Below are 14,648 nucleotides of genomic sequence, written 5' to 3'. Positions count from 1 at the left end.
CTTTTTTATGCAGTGAGTAGTTCTGATCTGGAATGCGTTGCACGAAATGGTGGTAGAAGCAGATTCAATCGTGGCTTTCAAAAGGAATTGGATAAATCCTTTAAGGGAAAAAATTTACAGGGCTACGGGGAAAGAGCGGGGGAATGGGACTAACTGGATTGCTCTTACAAAGAGTCGGCACAGGCTCAATGGGCTGAATGTCCATTCTATGATTCTATGATTCTACCTCTAGATTTGATTTCCCCAACACTTTCCTTGTTGGTCTCCCAAACTCCACTCTCTTTATACTCCTTCCTTATTCCTGCCTCCTGTCCCACACTAGTTTCACTCACCCATTACCCTCTGGTCCTTGATGAGCTACACTGGTGCTCTGTCCCCTAATGCATTAAAATTATCATCCTAATTTTCAACTTCAAATCGCCTCATGATCTTGCCCCATCCTACCGTTACTAGTTCCTCCACTCTTGCATCTCCTACTGTGCCCTTCAGTACTTTGATTCTGGTTTTCTATGCATCCTTATTGCCTCAACATTAGTGGCAATATTTTCTGCTGCCTTGGCCCCACTCTCTGGAACTTCTTTCTAAATCTCTCTGCCTTCCCACTTCTCTCTTTGTCTTTAAAAAATTTCATAAAACTCATCTCTTTGACAAAACTTTTGGTCACCTCTCCTAACAGTCACGATATGATTCGACGTTCATTCTTTTCTACGTTAAAGTTGCAATATAATTGCATGTTGTTAATGCTACCAGAGTAGCATTCAAAGCCATTCCAGCAACCCATTGGACTTATTCTCAAAGGAAACAATTGATTGTTGTCACTAAGGTGGTGGGAGAATCCAGCCAATTTGTACAGTATGATAGAAAAATGTTTGGTTGATATATTCAGCTGGTGCGAGGTAATCTGTGCAGCATTCAAAGCAGTTTTAGTAACCTGTCTTTATGTTGTACATATAAGAAATAAATCGTGAGCTCACAGTGAAGCAAAACAAAATCTTGTGAATATTTTCAGATAAAAATAACAAGCAAATGTTACATCAATATTTGGAAAAATAGATTGAAGTTGGAGCATTAATATCTTAACCAAATCTTATCAGTCATAAATCATAGAATCATAGAATCATTGAAAGGTTACAACACAGAAGGAGGCCATTCAGCCCATCGAGTCCACGCCGGCTCGAAGCAAGAGCAATCCAGCTCGTCCCACTCCCCCGCCCTATCCCTGTAGCCCTGTAAATTTTTTCCTTTCAAGTACTTATCCAGTTCCCTTTCCCGAGTCTTTTGATTTTTGATTTTTTTTTACTGCTCACACCTTACAGTTGTTATTTGTAATGTTTTGTCTGGTTGTCACGTGACATGGGTTGTTATGGTTCCACTGGAGCAGGAGGGCAATGATAACTCCCATGATGCATCCCTGTCTCTCGCACACAGCCTCTGTCAGTGCTGATCAAAGAGAGTCAGCATGGATTTGTGAAGAACAGGTCACGTCTGACTAAGCTAGTTGAATTTTTTGAGGATGTCACTATGGTGGATAGTGTAGTGTATATGGATGTTGTCTATATGGACTTTCAGAAGGCATTTGATAAAGTTCCACATAGATATTATTAGCAAGAACAACAACAACAAATTTCATTCATACAGTGCCTTTAACGTAGTAAAACATCCCAAGGCACTTCACAGGAGCGTTATCAAACAAAATTTGACACCAATCCATATAAGGAGATAGTAGGACAGGTGCTTGGTCAAAGAGGTAGGTTTTAAGGAGAGTCTTAAAGGAGGAAAGAGAGGTAGAGAGCCAAGAGGTTTAGGGAGGGAATTCCAGAGCTTAGGGCTAGGCAGCTGAATGCAGGGCCACCAATGGTGAAACAATTAAAATCAGGCATATGCAAGAGGCCAGAATTGGACGAATGCAGAGATCTCAGAGGGTTGGATGGCTGGAGGAGGTTACAGAGATAGAGAAGGATGAGACCTTGGAGGGATGAGAATTTTAAAATTGAGGCCGTTGCTGGACCGGGAGCCAATGTAGGTCAGTGAGCACAGGGGTGATGGGTGAACGGGACTTGGTGCAAGTTAGAATATGGGCAACAGAGTTTTGGATGAGCTCAAGTTTACAGAGGGTGCAAGGTAGAAGGCTAGCCAGAAGAGTATTGGAATAGTCGAGTTTAGAGGTAGCAAGAATAAAAGCGCACAAATTGGAAGTAACCTTGTGACATAGGTTGATAATTGGTTCGGATGTAGGAGATATAGGGGCTAAATTGGACCATGTAGCGCCCATTGTGTAGGTATTACGCGGACTCCTAAGCCCCCATAATGGTGTCCAAGGAACGCGCACTTCCAGCATGACGTTGGTAAAGACATTTGTACATGCGCTCCTATCGAAAGCCAGCACTATGTTAAGTAAGGAGATTATGACGTAAATCAGTGTGCAATGCTGATTTAAAGGGATCACTGCTATATTGGAACTCCACGCTCCAGCCAACGCACTGTCTTAACCTCGCACAGCTGAACAGCTCTTAAATGGCATGGAGGACCCCCCACCAGTGCTATTTAAAGGATCATGAAGGAGTTACAGGTTGGTTGCTGGATCATTGCTTCTGGCTGCTGATACATTTGTAACTGTTTTTGGAGGTCTCCTATACTTGAATACTAGGACTAGGGGACAAAGCCTAAAAATTAGAGCCAGGACTTTCAGGAGTTGCAGGGCAAGGACACCTCCTGCTGATTACCACCTACTGCCCTCCCTCAGCTGATGAATCTGTCCTCCTCCTTGTTGAACACCACTTGGGGGAAGCACTGAGGGTAGCAAGGGTACAGAATGTACTCTGGGTGGGGGATTTCAATGTCCATCACCAAGAGTGGCTCGGTAGCACCACTACTGACCGAGCTGGCCGAGTCCTGAAGGACATAACTGCCAAACTGGGCCTGCGGCAGGTGGCGGGTGAACCAACACGAGGGAAAAACTTACTTGACCTCGTCCACATCAATCTACCTGTCGCAAATGCATCTGTCCATGACAGTATTGGTAGGAGTGACCACCGCACAGTCCTCGTGGAGACGAAGTCCTGTCTTCGCACTGAGGACACCATCCAACGTGTTGTGTGGCACTACCACTGTGCTAAATGGGATAGATTCAGAACAGGTCTAGCAGCTCAAAACTGGGCATCCAGTAGGCCATCAGCAGCAGCAGAATTGTATTCCAGCACAATCTGTAACCTCATGGCCCGGCATATTCCTCACTCTACCATTACCAACAAGCCAGGGGATCAACCCTGGTTCAATGAGGAGTGCAGAAGAGCATGCCAGGAGCAGCACCAGGCGTAACTAAAAATGAGGTGCCAACCTGGTGAAGCTACAACTCAGGACTACATGCATGCTAAACAGCGGAAGCAACATGCTATAGGCAGAGCTAAGCGATTCCACAACCAATGGATCAGATCAAAGCTCTGCAGTCCTGCCACATCCAGTCGTGAATGGTGGTGGACAATTAAACAACTAACGGGAGGAGGAGGCTCTGTAAACATCCCCATCCTCAATGATGGTGGATTCCAGCACGTGAATGCAAAAAACAAAGCTGAAGCGATTGCAACCATCTTCAGCCAGAAATGCCGAGTGGATGATCCATCTCGGCCTCCTCCCGATATCCCCACCATCACCGAAGCCAGTCTTCAGCCAATTCGATTCACTCCACGTGATATCAAGAAACGGCTGAGTGCACTGGACACAGCAAAGGCTATGGGCCCCGAAAACATCCCGGCTGTAGTGCTGAAGACATGTGCTCCAGAACTGGCCGTGCCTCTAGCCAAACTGTTCCAGTACATCTGCAATACTGGCATCTACCCGACAATGTGGAAAATTGCCCAGGTATGTCCTGTCCACAAAAAGCAGGACAAATCCAATCCAGCCAATTACCGCCCCATCAGTCTACTCTCAATCATCAGCAAGGTGATGGAAGGTGTCATCGAAAGTGCTATCAAGCAGCACTTACTCACCAATAACCTGCTCACCGAGCTCAGTTTGGGTTCCGCCAGGACCACTCGGCTCCAGACCTCAATACAGCCTTGGTCCAAACATGGACAAAAGAGCTGAATTCCAGAGGTGAGGTGAGAGTGACTGCCCTTGACATCAAGGCAGCATTTGACCGAGTGTGGCACCAAGGAGCCCGAGTAAAATTGAAGTTAATGAGAATCAGGGGGAAATCTCTCCAGTGGCTGGAAGATGGTAGTGGTTGTTGGAGGCCAATCATCTCAGCCCTAGGACATTGCTGCAGGAGTTCCTCAGGGCAATGTCCGAGGCCCAACCATCTTCAGCTGCTTCATCAATGACCTTCCCTCCATCATAAGGTCAGAAATGGGGATGTTCGCTGATGATTGCACAGTGTTCAGTTACATTCGCAGCCCCTCAGATAATGAAGCAGTCCGAGCCCGCATGCAGCAAGACCTGGACAACATCCAGGCTTGGGCTGATAAGTGGCAAGTAATTTTCGCCCCAGACAAGTGCCAGGCAATGACCATCTCCAACAAGAGAGAATCTAACCACCTCCCCTTGACATTCAACAGCATTACCATCGCCGAATCCCTCACCATCAACATCCTGGGGGTCACAATTGACCAGAAAATTAACTGGACCAGCCTCATAAATACTGTGGCTACAAGAGCAGGTCAGAGGCTGGGTATTCTGTGGCGAGTGCCTCATCTCCTGACTCCCCAAAGCTATCTACAAGGCACAGGTCAGGAGTGTGATGGAATACCCTCCACTTGCCTGGATGAGAGCAGCTCCAACAACACTCAAGAAGCTTGACACCATCCAGGACAAAACAGCCTGCTTGATTGGCACCCCATCCAACACCCCAAACCCGCGACCTCTACCACCTAGAAGGACAAGGGAAGCAGGCACATGGGAACAACACCACCTGCACATTCCCCTCCAAGTCACACACCATCCCGACTTGGAAATATATCGCCGTTCCTTCATCGTCACTGGGTCAAAATCCTGGAACACCCTACCTGACAGTACTTTGGGAGAACCTTCACCGCACAGACTGCAGCAGTTCAAGAAGGCAGCTCACCACCATCTTCTCAAGGGTAATTAGGGATGGGCAATAAATGCTGGCCTTGCCAGTGATGCCCACATCCCATGAACAGATAAAAAAAAAGTTAGGAAACACTTCTACACACAAAGGGTAGTAGAAGTTTGGAATTCTCTTCTGCAAATGGCAGTTGATGCTAGCTCAATTGTTAATTTTAATACTGAGATTGATAGGTTTTTGTTAACCAAAAGTATTAAGGTACATGGGGCTAAGGCAGGTACATTGAGTTAGGTCACAGGTCAGCCATGGTCTCATTGAATGGCGGAAGAGGCTCAAGGGGCTAAATGACCTACTGCTGTTCCTATCTTTCTATGTTCCCATAATAAAGTCTCGATACTCTAGAGCGAGTGGGCTGGCTGGTTGACAGGCAACATCAAGGGCACTGGCGAAGTGGCAGGGGTGGGACAGGAATGCTGTCACCCTGAGAGAGGACGGCAGGTTCATGCTCCATGGAGCGACTGCCACTTGCTGCTTCCTGTTATGTGCCACCTACTCCTGCAAGAAAGCGTGGCATGTGTCAGTGAGTGTCCTACACGTCGTTTGGGTCATGTGCCTGTCATGGTTGAATAGCTGCCAGTTTGTGTGACCTGTGAGTTTTAGGCGTGGGGCTTGCAACATTTGTAATGTGTAAGGCTGAGATAAAGCATCTGATTGGAAGTGTTAAATACTGATTGAAAGAATTTGTTGGTATGTGGGTGATGGGCGGTGTAGTGCTCGGAGCAGTGGATGAGGCTTATGGTGTAATTGGTAGGATATGCCACTTGACAGTTAACCTCACTCACCTTGACCACTCGTGTTGAATCATTGATCTTCTTCCTGCACTGCCTCCATGTTCGTGGTGCTATGCTCCTGGCATTGACCTCCCGGAGGGCCTCTTGTCCCCCCCCACCCTGCAGCTATAAGATGCCTCTCCTTCTGTCCACCTCTTGCACCAAGGCCTCTAGTGCACCATCAGAGAACCCTGGCACACGCTGTCTCGCAGGCCCGGTACAAACTCAGATCGGCAGGTTGGTGAGGTCTGGCGTGCAGATTGGAGGATGTCGGATGGAGTTGTAAGCAACCTTTATTCAATATTTTAAAATATAGGGATGAGACCTGCATCTGTGTTTTACGTGTGTGATCTCTGATCTCCGTTCAGATTCCATTCAGACCCATATCTTATATTTTGAAAATATAAGAGTCCCGCAAACTTTGAGCAGCCAAGTTGTTGCTCATTAAAAGTTCCAGATTTCCCATCATCACCATGCTTCACTATATTACAGCACAGATTCACTTCACCATTGACTTCCACCACTTCCTGCAGCCACAGTGCATCTCTCCTTTAAGAGGTGCAGGCTGCCTTTAGTGGTGCTAGCCACTCCCGATACCTGGACCCCCTGCTGGTGTGTGCAGCCAGCACAGGTAGTGCAGGTAACGCTGGCTGCACGCAGCAATCACTGAAATCACCAGGTAGCACGAATGTCACGGGAACATTCTCTGATTGGTGGGATGTAACAACCGGTGCCCTCTAGAGATCTGTGCTGGGGCCTCAGCTTTTTATCATATATATTAATGACTTGGATGAAGGAATAGAGAGTTATATATCCAAGTTTGCAGATAACACTAAGTTAGGAGGCACAGTAAGTTTTGCAGATGGCAGTAGGAGGGCACAAAGGGACATAGACAGACTAAGTGAGTGGGCATAATAATGGCAGCTGGAGTTCAATGTGGGGAAGTATGAGTTCATCCACTTTAGATCTGAGAAAGACAAATCAGAATATTTTCTTAATCGTGAGAGACTAATTGCTGTGGAGGAACAAAGGGATTTGGGTGTCCGTGTGCACAAATCACTAAAAGCTAGTGCACAAGTACAAAAGGTAATCAAAAAAGCTAATGAAATGTGAGCCTTTATCTCAAGGGGGCTGGATTCCAAAAGTGAGGGAGCGATGATTCAGTCATACAGAGTCTTGGTCAGACCTCATCTGGAGTACTGTGTTCAGTTTTGGGCACCGAAGCCTCGGAAAAATATATTGGCCTTGGAAGGGGTACAGTGCAAATGCACCAGAATGATGCCAGGCCTTAAAGGGTTAAATTAAGAGGACAGGTTTCATAAACTTGGTGTGTATTCCCTTGAGTTTAGAAGGTTGAGGGGTGATCTAATCGAGCTGTTTAAAATGATAAAGGGATTTGATAGATGGGGTAATACAGCTCAAGAGGACATAATCTTAAAATTGGAGCTAGGCCATTTAAGAGTGAAATCAGGAAGCAGCTCTTCACACAAAGGGTAGTGGAAATCTGGAACTCCCTCCCCAAAAGGCTGTGGATGCTGGATCAATTGAAATTTTGAAGACTGAGATTCATAGATTTTTATTGGGTAGTGGTGTCAAGGGATATGGAGCAAAGGCAGGTAAATGGGGTTGAGGTAGAGATCAGCCACGATATAATTGAATGGCGGAAGAGGCTTGAGGGGCTGAATGACCTACTCCTGTTCCTATGTTCCTATTAACTTAACAGGCAGTGGTGATTTCAACAATGACTATTCTTTACCCTATACACACTTTGAAGTGTGATGGATATTTTGAGATGTGGTGCCCTACTAATGCATGCAAAAAACAACATTCTTTATAGTGATAGTGAGCCAGCCCAAGTTAGATATTCTAGCAGTCAGTCAGTAAATCAATTAGCCTGAGTTTCATACAGAACTAACTGATAGCAGTTGTAATGATGTATTCCTAAGCTATTTTATGACCAAGGACAATAGAGAATCGTGGATTCTATTTTTTTTACAGATCCCATTGAAAGTTATTGGCCTGAAATTTCCTCTGTGGGTGCAACCCAGAAGTTAGACTTGAAAATGCACCCCATTCTGCCGATGTCAAATTATGCTCAAATTTCCTGTGGCTCTCATTAGAATATGCCCGAATTTAAAATGGACTTAAATCAAAGAAAACAAGTGGGCTCCAAGGAAATAGCAGAACTCACACCCTATATTTTTTCCTTAAGTATGAAAATTAAAGTTTCAACTTATTTAACCATCATTCATGCATTTTTAAAAACCTGCAACCAAGGAAGCTTTTCAATTTTTAATGTGACTTTTACTGATGCCATAAAAATGCATTCAAAGAAACAGAAAATACAGTGAAAGGTCTCAGGGCAGATACATTTTAAAAAAATGCTCAAAGGATTGCAATAAAACACCAGAAGGATGACTTTGTATTGTGCTGCGCCTGAAAATCTGGCCACAATTTGAAGAGGCCCCTCTGTATAAGCACAAATGCAGGAAACTGGCATTTGAAACTTGGGGGCATGGCCAGTTTTATGGGCAGAGATGCTTTCGAGCACAGGGATCGATAGACGGCCGTAAAAGATCGAGGAGATTTCGGCATATTGTACTTACGTGTAACTCACTTACCCCCAAAATTCCACGATCTTTTAAGCCACGTATTTGACTGGTGCCCTGATTGTGCGTGTCTCTGGGTGCAAATACACAGGAAATTCTGGGCCATTATTTTCAATATCTCTGGAAAATCTATTGATTTCCAAGCAAAGGGATGGATTTTGCATTTAAATTCTGTGTCCCATTTACATTACTCACCTGTGTGGGTAAGGAAGAGAAATTGAACAGCACTTTTGCTGAAGAATCATCTCAAATCAAAGGTTAGATCTGGAAAGTGTAGCTGTGATGTAAATGTAAGTAGACTATTTCACTTTGACTGCAAACACAGACCTTAAGGACAACAGGATCAAATGAACAAGCCTCAACCAAGACACATCAGAAGATATGTTCTCCTATGAAGTACTGGATTTGTGTAAAAGCCTCCCAGCGAAGCAGTTAATGCTGTGCTGATTAACTCCTTCAGCAGCTGCAGAAATATTTGGTTCGGAAAACAATTGAATGTCATGGAATCAAGTACTCTGTGGACCATAAAGGTCCCTGTAGGGCTGGCGTGGGTAATGGAGGCGTTGTTTGTGGAAAGCAGGCAGGGCTGAGTAACAGATATATGGCACTAGAAAGATATTCTGTAGTTTTGCTTAATTATCTTTGTGTATTAGGGAATATTAGTACAGAACTCTCTCTCAGCAGATTTAAAGGTTGGGTGGAGTCAATTATAAAGAAAACCTGCAAATGCTGGAAATCTGAAATAAAAACCAAAAATGCTGGAAATACACAGTCAGTCAGTCAGTAAAAGGAATGCACAGGTTGGAGTTTTGGCTGTAAGACCCTTAGGAGGGCCAGAAACATTAACCCATCTTTTCTCTTTGTAGATCCTGACTGACCTGTTGTGTATTTCCAGCATTTTATATTTTTATTTGGGGTAAAGTCAACATTGGGCAAATTGTACATGGAGTGTCGAAGGATCACGCTTGATGACCTAAATGGCCTTTTCTTATTCCATTCCATCTTATGGTCTTTATATCAATCTTGATATCAGTCAGCTGAATAAATATCAGGCAAAAGAAAGTTAAACATTTCCTTCAAAAGCTTTACCTTAGAGCAACTATTACCCCAGATAGTAGGTGTTTGGGCTCTCAAAGCATTATTTAAAGAATTAGTTGTTCCCTAGGCTCATCTATTTAACTGCCCCGGTCATCACATTCAAATGGGAAGTAGCAAATATTGTGCCTATCTATTATATATATATATATAAAACTCAAGCATCCAGGTCATATTCTTCAGGTCAGCCATCACGCACCAGACACCATGGGCTCGATTTTCCCGGGAAATTGCTGGTGCGTTAGGGGCGGGGGGGCTCCGAAAATCAGGAAAATCCCGTTCGGGTTTGGAGCCCGGCTCCAATCTGCCGATGTCTGAGTGCCCCACGGACACACCTGTGTGCGCATGGGCGTCCCAAATCCAGAAGTCTCGCCGGCAATTAAAATGGCGGGATGATAGTTAAAGAGCCAAATGTACATCATTAAGGTACTTACGGCACTTTACTTGTGACAAATTACGTGGTTAGAATGATTTTTAACTTACCTGGGTGGCTTCCCCACCACCATTTCAAAATTGAGCCCCATCGAATGGTGGCGGGTTGGCAGCGGGGTGGGGTGGGGGGGTGGTGAAGGTGCGTCATCAGGAGCTGCAACTTTGGGGGGGGGGGGGGAGAGAAAGAGAGAGAGCGAGACGTCATCGGCGCAGGAACGGAAGATCGGGGGGGGAGGAGAGTGGAAGATCGGGGTGGGTAGAGGGGAAGATCGGGGTGGGTAGAGGGGAAGATCGGGGTGGGTAGAGGGGAAGATCGGGGTGGGTCGAGGGGAAGATCGGGGTGGATAGAGGGGAAGATCGGGGGGGGATGAAGAAGGGGAGATCGGGGGGGATGAAGAAGGGGAGATCGGGGGGACATCAAGGGGGGTAAAGAGGGGGAGATCAGGGGGCACATCAAGGGGGGTGAAGAGGGGGAGATCGGGGGGCACATCAAGGGGGGTGAAGAGGGGGAGATCGGAGAGGGAGACATTGGGCATCGGAGCAGCATTGAAAAGTAGGTTGATTTTGTGTTTTAACTTTGTGCAATGTTTTTTTATGTAATCTATTTTGTTTCTTTTTGCCTGATCCGGCCCTTCACACCAGGCGTGAAACAGAAGCGTGGGAAAGCCGTCCAGGTAAGTTTAAAAAATTGTTCTCACCATGTAATCTGTCACAAGTAAAGTGCCTTAAGTGCCTCAATGAGGTACATTTGGCTCTTTAATTATTATCCCGCCATTTAATTGCCAGCGGGACTTCCGTATTTGGGACACTCACGTGCACACAGGTGCGTCCGGGATTTCCCTGATTTTCAGAGCCCCCCCCCGCCCCCAACGCACCCTCAATTTCCCAGGAAAATCGAGCCCCATATTCCAGAAATCACATTCCACACAGCACAGGTGCAAACAATGTTAAAACAAGGTTGTCATTTCACAATGGGTTTTTCTAACCTAGAGCCAGAAATTTTCTAGCAGTTGGCCTCTGATTGGCTTCAGGAATTTACAAGTAGTTGGGATTATCTTGGATTGCCTATTTAGACCACCAGGGAGTATTTGAGAAATAGCCTTAAAGGGAGTGTACTCTAAACCTTTGGTTACCATGAGTAATGCCATGGGAGATCTATAAGAAAACTAAACCCTGATAATCCATATTGCTGATTGTGTAGAAGTTCATAGATCATAATGAATGCAAAGCGGTAACAATATTTCAGTCATAACAAACTGCTGTCTGCTCACCATTTTGGTTTCAGACCAAACCAATAAATCTCTGGAGGTTGGAAATTCGTCAGCCCCCAGTTTCAGGTGTGAAGACGACAATGCAGCCTCAACGCATGCCGGAACTGGGAAACTGGAGACCAGCCTGAAATCGGGCCTTGGGACTTATTTAATGTTGCACCTCCGCAGGCAATTCGCCCTTTTGCTGGTTCGAATTTCTGGCCATCTGCTTCGCCGGGAGTGGGGGGGGAGGAGAACCGAAGGGGGATGATCGTGTGCTGGCAATAGCCCTCAGGAGGGCTGTGGAGCTGGGAGAAGTACTCCTGCTCCTCCTCGCTACACTAGACTGTTTACTAAAAATTAAAATAAAACTCACCTTTGGTTGGTGGCTGCTGCTTAGGCTATAGCAGCCGCTGAAGAATCCTGGGCAGGGCAGATCCCAATTCTGCCCCGCTTATCACAGACCAATTGATGTGACCTAAAACAGACGCTAGATTTACATTTGTAAGAGACCAAACACCTGTTTTAGGTGGCCACCAGGGATGCCTGAAAAATGGACCAACCCAATTTCAGGTCAGATATTTTTCTGGCGTCTTTGGGATGCAGGACATTGGTCCCCAAAATTGGTCCAGTTTCTACCTCCCGATATCTACACCTTATCATTCAAAAGTGTAATGACTCATTTCTAGAACCTTTAACAGCATAAAGCATCCCAATTGCATTAAGAAGGATTGTATATATGGCTTCCTCAAAGGACACAAAGAAAAGAGAAGTTCACATTAACAGAACACCTCAATAGGGTTCTTTAAGGAAATATACTTGCCCTCACCTTGTTCCTTATCTGCATAAGCAGGAGCAACCAATGCACTGCAGCAGATAGAGACAGAAATGGACAGTGAGCAAACAAATTATGTGGTTATCTTTATTGCTGAGAAGATTCAATCAATAATTGTCGAGATAGATGACTGTGACATTTCCCACCAACTACTCTCTAGTGGTACTAAGCTTTCTTCAATTAGAAACATTCAGCTTCTTGGCCAGGTAATCACATCTGAGGTATGTTACGAACATAAGAACATAAGAAATAGGAGCAGGAATAGGCCATAGCTGATCTTTGGCCTCAACTCCACTCTCCTGCCCAATCCCCATATCCCTTGATTCCCTTAGAGTCCAAAAATCTATCGATCTTAGCCTTGAATATACTCAATGACTCAGCAGCCACAGCCCTCTGGAGTAGAGAATTCCAAAGATTCACAACCCTCTGAGTGAAGAAATTCCTCCTCATCTCAGTCTTACATGTCCGACCCCTTATCCTGAGTCTATGCCCCCTAGTTCTAGACTAGCCAGCCAGGGGAAACAACCACACAGCAGCGACCCTGTGAAGCCCCTTCAGAATCTTAGATATTTCAATGAGATCATCTCTCGTTCTACTAAACTCCAGAGAGTTTAGGCATCTTTCCTCATAGGACAACCCTCTCATTCCAGGAATCACTCCAGTGAACCTTTGTTGCACCGCCTCAAAGGCAAATATAACCTTCCTTAGATAAGGAGATCTAAACTGTGCACTGTACTCTGGGTGTGGTCTCACAAAGCCCTGCTGAGGTAAACAAATGAAGAAGATGGATAGAAATTTGAGATGTATTTATCACTGATGACAACTTCAGTTTTCTTCAAAGCCTTTATCTGCCCAGTGATTGAATATTGTTGCTCTGGTTGACAGAAGGCAGAGAAAGTCTAACTTTTGTTCTTGGACTCAGTAGTGCAAAGCCATATGAACCAGCTGAGTGAATCAAGATGCCCTGTGCCATGCCAGAGTCCATTCCATATAATCTGCAAACGAATGCTCACATACTGTCATCTAAAACACCATAATTGCAGCAGCATCACAAGAATTGCTAGCACCTGAGCTTCATTGGCTGTAAAGCACTTTGGAACGTCCTGAGGTCGTGAAAGGTGCTACATAAATGCAAGCTCTTTATTTCTTTCTATCTTTCTTTCCTCCATTTTACACTTGAACACAAGGACTATTGTAGCTACTGTACCATCTTTTTTTAAAACATGTGCTCATCGAACGAAGAGATATTAGTGCTTTGGAATAGAACTCTTCCCATTTCAGATCTCAGTATCAGCCTTTCTGGAGGGCATACCGACCTACGGTGTTACGCGAGTACTTTACGGGCTGGGAAAGTGGAAAATCCCAGCAGAGGAAGTCCCAGCCCTCGGCCCGCCCAACGGACATAGTTGGCATTATAAGGAGTGACCAGAGGGTCAATCCTGACAAGACTGACAGGGATTTCCCAATTAAGCTGAGGTCCTGGAGTATGTGGGTCCTGACCTTTTTACAAGCCCCTTCCATCAGAATATCACCATAGTTACAGTAGGAGTCTGTTGTAACATCCGTGGGAGTTCAGCCCCAGGGTAAGGTCCATGAGACTTTAATTTCTCTTTGGTGAGCACAAATTGCAGATTAGAAGCTTCTTGCAAATTCCAGGTGCAAGTCAGAACTTAAGGTGAAATGTATGGCTATTTTCTCTTTGTCAAATGTGATAGCTCAGCCAAAAACTCCATACACATGCTGCCAACTCTGTTCCCCTCCTTAGCTGCTCAATCAGGCTGAACCAGATGGACTTGAACCTCAGTGTTCTATCCAAGCTTGAGCTGAGCTTCAAACCCCATGTCCTATGGCTCACCAAGATAACATACTTCCACTGATATAACAACACCTACCTTGGCCCCTATCTCATCCACACTGCTGCAAAAACTTTATAAAGGGGGCCAATGGGGCAGGGCAAAAAACTTATGTTGACCAGCGACAATGGCAGCTACACTAACGGCAGGCTAACACTGCCCCCCTCTTCTGGTGGGTGTCTATAATGTACCCTTAGTGGTATAGGCGCTGGCCAGTGGTGTTTTAATTAGGTGACCTTACCCTGACCCCTATTTCAGCAGAATCAGGAGAGGAGATCACCTACAGACCGTCCCCCGGTTGTTATTGTACAGGCATTTGACTCCTGTGTCAGTATCCTCTATATACATTGCCACCGATTGGCTTTGTTTAATACTTTTTTTAAAAATGTGAAAAAGGAATTTACAAAAAGATAAGTATGTTGGACAAAATGTGCACTAAATGTACTGTAGATAGATAGATAAATAAATAAATAGATACCGCCATTTTTACTGGGTGCACTCCCTCTAATAGGAAGCGGAGAAGAACCCAGCGTCAGTTCAAGTGAAGCTAGGACCCATGGGAGAAGTGAGAGGATCACTCCCTCCCCTCGGCCAATCAGATTGCAGCATTTTTGACAAGCTGCGAAGAGTTCTGCAAGCTTGGAACGTAGAATCCAGGAAGTGAAAGGTACAACGTTAAAATGATTGTAAAAACAGTTATAGACAGTGAAAAAAAGGGTGG

This window comes from Heptranchias perlo, chromosome 4 (assembly GCF_035084215.1).
Source record: "Heptranchias perlo isolate sHepPer1 chromosome 4, sHepPer1.hap1, whole genome shotgun sequence".
NCBI lineage: Eukaryota > Metazoa > Chordata > Chondrichthyes > Hexanchiformes > Hexanchidae > Heptranchias > Heptranchias perlo.
Note: the sequence above shows the minus strand (reverse complement) of the source record.